The sequence below is a fragment of the Prosopis cineraria genome, unplaced genomic scaffold (assembly GCF_029017545.1).
Source record: "Prosopis cineraria cultivar Desert tree isolate PC_DT_omini unplaced genomic scaffold, ASM2901754v1 PC7, whole genome shotgun sequence".
NCBI classification, from domain to species: domain Eukaryota; kingdom Viridiplantae; phylum Streptophyta; class Magnoliopsida; order Fabales; family Fabaceae; genus Prosopis; species Prosopis cineraria.
In genome coordinates, this window is record NW_026555338.1 from 893644 (window position 1) to 901336 (window position 7693).

The 7693-nt window shown below is 29.3% G+C and overlaps 1 pseudogene; it reads left to right on the top strand.

Moving 5' to 3' along the window:
* Positions 1-2453: 2453 nt before the first annotated feature.
* On the top strand, positions 2454-5143 carry LOC129315625 (uncharacterized; annotated as a pseudogene).
* Positions 5144-7693: the final 2550 nt, after the last annotated feature.

Here is a 7693-nt window from a genome sequence, read left to right on the forward strand (position 1 = left end):
AATGTATTTTCATGATATCTAATCATGTTTTTCAACTATGCTATAATTTTGTTAGTCAAATCATTTTTTATGATATAAAGTATCTTATATTGAAAAATTTGTTCATTGTTATGACATTATTATTATGACATGATTTGGCTAAAACATATGCACATCATCAAGTCACAAAGACCAGGCAATCACAATTCTGCGATGCTCCAACACATATCAATAGTAAGTATATTAACGAAATTATTGTTGCTTACATTCATCAAGTTGTACATATTCATTTATTAATGTCAAATTAGTGATGCTATAAGCATTAAATTGTTTTTTATCTTACTTCATTTCTAGGATCAATACAAAATTGCAGTTCCCAAAAAACTTCACATGCAAGACATGTCCAGCTTTCAAACTCATCATCAGGTAGCTACTAAATTTGCAATTACATCTTCTTAAAAAAAGATCATAACAAACTTTAATCTTTGACATTGATGAAAATTATATATTTGTGACTCATTTACTTTAATGTTTATAGATTATAATTCGTAGTTTCATTTTATCAAATAAATTTAATCATATTGCTTACTAATGGAATAGCTTTCTCTTGTAGAATATATTGATCTTGGCGATCAAATATACCAATGTATAAATTGTGATGCTCAAATGTGGTATAATGAGAGACTTAAAAAGGATCGTTCATCTTTTGATTTTAAGTTTGGAATGTGCTGCTTACAAGGAAAAGTTCATTTACCTAGACCTCATCCTCCTCCCATAGAGCTGTACAGATTATTTCATGAAGATCATGAAGACTGCAAGAATTTTCGTGACAATCTTAGAGCTTATAATATGATGTTTGCCTTTACTTCAATGGGTGGGAAAGTTGACAAAGATATTAACAAAGGTCGTGGCCCATATGTGTATCGAGTGGGTGGGCAAAATATCCATTTAATAGGTAGCATTCTACCTGTAGAAGGAGCTGCCCCTAAGTTTGCGCAGCTTTATATATATGACACTACAAATGAGTTATCACAGAATGGCAGCTATCAGGTATTTGCAACTTGATTGACAATAATAGTTTATCTCATTATAATAAAAATAAAGATATTTATTAATATATTTTTTCTTTGTTACAGTGGAGACAATCAAAGAAATACCTCTTTCAAAGTTGAGATTGTTGACTATTTGAAGAAAATATTGGATGCCAATAATGAATTAGTGAAAATGTATTGCTTAGCTAGAGACTTTGTTGGCTCACATAGAGGTCAAGAAATAAAAATTAGATTCCTCCACAAGAAACAAAAAGATGCATGCATGTACAATCTACCAACATGTGCAAATGAAATTGCAGCATTAATTGTAGGTGATGTTGGATCAATAGAATATGGTAGAGATATCATTGTTCAATACAAAACAGGTCCGCTAGAAAGAATCAAAGAGACCCACCAACTATATCTTCCAATACAATACCCTTTATTATTTCCATATGGGCAAGGAGGGTATTCTGATGATATTCCTTATATACAAAAGGATAAAAAGGTTAAAGCTAAACATACAACAGTTTCTCTTAGAGAATATTTTGCTTATAGTATCCAGGATCATCTATTTAATATGTCTTTGTTGTTATAAGGCCGCAAGTTATATCAACAATATTTGGTTGATGCATATACAATGATTGAGTCATATAGATTAAATTACCTTCGACATAATCAAAAAAAGCTAAGAGTAGAAGTATATAGTAGATTAACAGATGCAATATTTAGAGGAGATACTGAAGCCTCTTCTTTGGGGAAAAGAATTATTTTGCCATCTTCATTCACAGTGGGTGCTCGATACACAATGCAAAATTATCAGGACACAATGGCTATTTGTAGATAGGCAGGATTTCCTGACTTATTTATAACTTTTACTGCTAATCCTAAATGGCCTGAAATTACTCGCTTCTTAAAATCACGCCAACTTCATGTGGAGGACCGTCCTGACATTGTTACCCACATCTTTAAATTGAAGCTTGATATGATGATTCATGATATAAGGAAGAATGAGCTTTCTAGAAGTGTCAAAGCAAGTACTTATAAATAGTAAATGAATTTTATATGTGCTTTATTATTAATATACTAATACCTCTTGACAAATCTTTGCAGTACTTTACACAATTGAATTTCAAAAAAGAGGACTTCCTCATGCTCACATCTTGATACTTCTTTCAAATAAAGACAAGTTGTCAATAACCTTGAAATAGACAAAATTGTATCTGTTGAAATACTAGATAAATATCAAAATCCTCAACTATATGAAGCTGTAAGCAATTATATGATGCACGGGCCATGTGGAATAGCTAATCCTCAATCTTCATGCATGGAAGAAGGAGCGTGTAGCAAACATTTTCCGAAGCCATTTAATTCAACAATTGTGATTCATGAGGATGGGTACCCCCGATATAAAAGACCCGACAAAATAGATTTATCATGAAAATGGGTATTCCTTTGGATAATAGGTATGTCATCTGCTACAATCCATTGCTTTTTTTGAAATATGGAGCTCACATTAATGTTGAACGATGCAATCAAGGAGACTCTATAAAGTATCATTTTAAATATGCTAATAAAGGGTACAATAGAGTTATAGCTACATTTTATGCTGAGTCAGGAGATTTTGTTGATGGTTCCTTTCATGATGAAATTAAAATGTATTACAACTGTCGATATGTCTCTTCTTGTGAAGCATCATGGAGGATTTTAGCTTTTAACATCAACTATAGAAAACCTTTAGTAGAGAGACTATCTTTTCACTTACCAGGACAACAAATTGTGGTATTTGAAGAAAATGAAGAGTTAGGTGATGTTATCTATAGGAATGATGGAAAGCCAACTATGTTTGAAGCATGGTTTGAAGCCAATAGTAAATATAAAGAAGAAAAAACCTTGACATACTCTGAATTTCCCTCAAAATTTACCTATAAGAAAGATGCACATGAATGGACTCTTAGGAAAAAGGGATTTTCGATAGGTCGTATGTATTATACACCACCAGGAAGCGGTGAATCTTATTACTTAAGAGTATTGTTGGCTACAGTTAAAGGACCTACTTCTTATAGATCTATTTGCACTGTTGATGGTGTTCATTATGATACCTTTAGAGATGCATGCTTTGCTTTAGGCTTACAAGATGATGACAAGGAATATATAGATGGCATTCTTGAGGCAGGTCAATGGGCTTCAGCACACTTTCTTAGGCATCTATTTTGTACTTTGCTAATTTGCAATTGCTTGTCACGACTAGAATTTGTGTGGCAATAAACATGGCATGCATTATCAGATGATATCCTTTATAGAAGAATACAGATTACTGGACATCAAGGTAATAATTATATGTTAAATTAGATCTTAACATTTTCTTGCACTTTATTATTTTTTTACATAAATATATTATGTATAATTAACATAAAATAAATACTAATATACTAATATTTCTTCAACATGTAATGACATGCTTACAATTATCTGATGACAAACTGTAAAATTTTGCATTAATGGAGAGTGATAAGTTATTGAGATCAAATGGAAAAAGCTTATGTGATTATGGTTCTCTTCCTATACCCCAATATTCATCTATGGATATTCAAGGTAACAAATAATTGCAAATGGAGTTGAATTATGATAAAGAAGCCTTATCATGTGAATTGAGAGATTTATTAAAGCAACTCAATCCTAACCAGAAAAAAATATATAATAAAGTTCTTAATGCAGTAAACAATAAAAATGGTGGGATGTTTTTTGTTTATGGATATGGTGGTACAGGGAAAACTTTTGTTTGGAATACTCTCTCCACCTCTCTTAGATCCAAAGGGAAAGTTGTCCTAAGTGTAGCTTCAAGTGGTATTGCTTCATTACTGTTACTTGGTGGTCGAGTAGCTCATTCACAATTTTGCATTTCTATTATGATTAATGAAGATTCTATTTGCAATATAAAGCAAGGGAGTCATCTTGCTGAGCTTTTAATTAATACATCTCTGATTATATGGGATGAAGCTCCAATGGCTCAAAAACATTGTTTTGAATCTTTAGATAGGTCCTTAAGGGATATATTGAAGATACATGACTTAAGTGCTCCTTCAAAGGCCTTCAGAGGCAAAACAATTATTTTTGGTGGAGATTTTAGACAAATTCTTCCTGTTATTTCAAAAGGCAGTCGTGAAGATATAGTATTTGCAACCATCAACTCTTCATACTTGTGGACAAACTGTAAGATATTTACTCTTACAAAAAATATGAGGTTGTTAACAAATTCATCTCCTGAAAAATTAGATAGTTTAGAAGAATTCTCAAGGTGGATCATCTCAATTGGTGATGGAAATATAGGTGGTAATAATGATGGACATGAAAATATAACAATACCTGATGATTTATTGTTGCATCCTACTGAAGATCCTTTAAAATGCATTGTTGAATTAACATTTCCTAATCTTTTGGACAATTTACATGATGTAACATATTTCAAAGATCGTGCCATTTTAGCTCCTACATTATCTGTTGTTCATAAGGTGAATGATTATATGTTATCTATGCTACCGGGAGATGAAGTTACTTACTTAAGTGTAGATTCAATTTCTAATCAAGATAGCATAACAAATTCAATTAAAGGTGTTCACTCCATTGAATTCTTGCATTCAATTACTATGTCTGGACTTCCAAATCATGAGATCAAATTAAAGGTTGGGGTGCCTATTATGCTTATGAGAAATATTGACAAGTGAATTGGTCTTTGTAATGGCACAAGGTTAATCGTGACAAAACTTGTGAAGCAAGTGATAGAAGCTGAAATTGTGACAGGGCAACATAAGGGGCTTAAAGTCTTAATTCCTTGAGCCACCATTACTCCATCAGACACAAGTTTGCCATTTACTTTATTTCAAAGACAATTCCCGATAATACTATCTTTTGCAATGACTATTAACAAAAGTCTAAGACAAAGTCTTAGTAGAGTTGGATTATACTTTCCACATCCTGTTTTCACTCATGGACAGCTTTATGTGGCTATCTCACGTGTTCAAAGCAAGGAAGGGTTGAAGATCTTGATTTTAGATGAAGAAGGTAATCCTACAAACAAGACTTTAAATGTTGTTTACAAAGAAATTTTCAATGGTGTTCAACAATTTCTTTGAAATTCTCATGACAATTTCAACCACGAATATGTTATATGCATTGATTACCTCTTTTATATTTATATGTGAATTTCTCATTCAATAACAATATTTGACTTCTAATTTGCAATATTAAAAAGGATTTAGAAGTGATTTGAAATTTTGATTATTGATACAATATATAATACATGATAATGATGTTGACATAAATAATTACCATTGATAGATTTATAGTAAATCAAAATAAATGCATTTAGAATAATAATTCAATCATTCCAAAGTAAGAAGAAATGACTTTATTTTTATACGAAAAATGCATATTCTTTTACTTATATATATATATCATACAATAACTTATAAAATTCACATTTATTTACAAGTTAATTATTCAATATAACATTACAAGCTAATCACACTTCATATTCTCACACCCCGTGCATCGCACGGGTTACACACTAGTTATATTCAAAATATCATGAAATACTAATTATGGGTAATCTTATTAAATTTTTTTATTCATTTTTTCATGAAATTTGTTTATCTTTTGTTCAAACAATAAAAAATCATACGTTTCTCTCTCAAATTGACCGATCAGTGTTACCATACACATCAACCTCTGTTGTAAAATGATCATGTCTCTCTCTTTCATCTGCACATACATTTATAGAAGTTATTAAGCTAGCTAAAATGAATGGAACAACCACTAGCTACAAAAAAAAAGAATGATTTTTAGATAGCTCAAAATTCATCTCTAAATAGCTCAAAATCTATACATGGCATCACTAAAAGTGACGTTGCTAAATATTTAAAGCTGTATTTTTTTTTACCCATCTTTAAATTGAGATGGATTTTGTGTATCCCTAAATTAAATTTTCTCATTTCTAATTTCAATTTACAACTTAGGGAAAAAAAAAGAAAAGAAGTTTGATTGTAATATTTGATAGCCAAACAAACCTCAATCTTTACTTTAAATTTATTTGATTTTGTGTTATAAAAATGTAAAATATATTTTTAGGATACTTATAAAATGCAAAAGACTCATAATTGATTTATAAAATTGATTAATAAGATTAATTTTAATTAGAATTAAGAATCAAAATTAAAAGTAAGATTTATGATGAAAAATAAGATTAATTTTAGTTAGGTATAATAAATTTATGATGTAGAAACTAGAATGGTTGTAATAGTGGTATGCCTATGCTATAAGAGAGGGAAATAAATTGTAATTATTATAAAAATTAAAAAAAGTACGTTAATTCAGTTGTTGCTAGCTGTAATTTTTTCAAGGTACATTAATGTTAAAGTGTACGTCTAACTTTTGTTAGATGAGAATTAATCTTTTTATTTGAATTATAAATAATATCTGCATTGAAAAATTTGTTGCAATTCACTTTCAACGAGGTAAATATTTTAGTTTATATGACTATACAAATCGAGAAATGTATACAATCTTTTTTAAGTCATATATGATAAAACATAATAGTTGTTACAAAAGCTTGTTTTTATTATTGATAGCAGCCTACATCACAGGCGTCAAGTCTGCATGGCAGATATATCATTCTAATTATGTTGAGTACAATTCTAACTTTTCTTGCTTTTTGTTATTTTACAATTTCTCATCGTGGAAAAGAAGATAGAAAACAACATAATTACATAAATAAAAATTAGTTTAGTTGGTAAATATTTAAATTCTATTTCTTTGCAACGATGCAAGAGGAAAACCAATAATATGAGTACATATTCATCCTAACTTAAAAAATACAATTCTTTTGCTTCCATTCCTGGTTTGAATACATAACAAAGAATAGCCTATGAAAAAGTACTACTTTAGTAATTGATTTGCCTATTACTAGATGATACAATAGTAAAGTTATATGTTTTTATGGGAAAATGTGTGAAAAGGCTTGAAATGAAAGGACAAAGGTAGGGAAAAAATAAATACATTTTCATTTATATAGGTCATGGGAAAATGAATGTGCACCATGATGAAATGAAATGAAAAAAATATAAAAAATAATTTTTTATATTAAATTTGACAAGTTACTTAATCTATCTAGACAATTTTTAGAAATAGAAATTAGCAGATGGAGTATGATGAAAGATTACTATTGAAAATATTTAAAATAATTATTAAAAATTAGAAAAAATAAATACTAAAAAATGTCAAAGATGAGTATAGAAAACAATTAAGTCATGAAAATTTTAATTCTAATTATATACCATTGTCCTTTTCCAAAATTTTAATATAATTAATTGTAAATAATATTTTTAAAGTCATGTATGTGCCATTCTTTCTAATAGAATTGAAAAAAAAAACACGTGTGACATAAATTGGAGTTAAATAAAATGAGTTTAATTATAAGTGGGGCAGTTTTGGCCTGTCTCATATAATTTGATTTATTAGTTTTAGCTCACTATAGGATCTACACTACCCATTCGATTTATTAATTTATATTTATTAATTTTTTATATGATATAAAAAAGGTAAGGAATGCAGTACGCTGCAGTACTCAAATTTATAGTATCACTTTTTTTTTTTACTTTCTTAGGCAACCATTTTCTTCATTTTTA